Below are 383 nucleotides of genomic sequence, written 5' to 3'. Positions count from 1 at the left end.
CCCCCCCCCCCCCGCCGCCGCCAGAGCCCCTCCGACGGGGGGCTGCGCACGGGCACCCCCGGAGAGGCTGCTGAGCAGGCCGGAACCGAAAGCGGGTACTGGTGTCTCCGCTTCGCCGTCTGGGAGCGGCAGACTCCGCGGCGGGACGGAGCCCCGCAGTGAGCTGGCGGTTACCGCGCGACGGGCCCCTCCGTTACAGGACCCGCACGGCAGCTCCCGGGTGGGCTGGCGGCACCGGGCACAGGCAGCGCACCCGGAGCTGTCACAGCAGCCCGCCGTTACCGGACACTCCCACACACACACCCCCCCGGGTAGCACGGCTCCGGGGCAAACGCGCCGCCCCGGGAGCGCGCAGGGATCGCGCGGGGAAGGGCAGAGCCGGC

The 383-nt window shown here is 76.5% G+C and overlaps 1 protein-coding gene across 5 annotated transcripts in view; it reads right to left on the bottom strand.

Moving 5' to 3' along the window:
* CDC7 (cell division cycle 7) overlaps nt 1-383 on the bottom strand; it is a 20,291-nt gene that overhangs the window by 19,789 nt on the left and 119 nt on the right. The window lies entirely within an intron of this gene.

The sequence above is a fragment of the Calidris pugnax genome, unplaced genomic scaffold (genome assembly GCF_001431845.1).
Source record: "Calidris pugnax isolate Ruff unplaced genomic scaffold, ASM143184v1 scaffold18, whole genome shotgun sequence".
Classification (NCBI taxonomy): domain Eukaryota; kingdom Metazoa; phylum Chordata; class Aves; order Charadriiformes; family Scolopacidae; genus Calidris; species Calidris pugnax.
The sequence above is the reverse complement of the archived record's forward strand: the minus strand, read 5'-3'. Positions and strand labels throughout refer to the sequence as shown.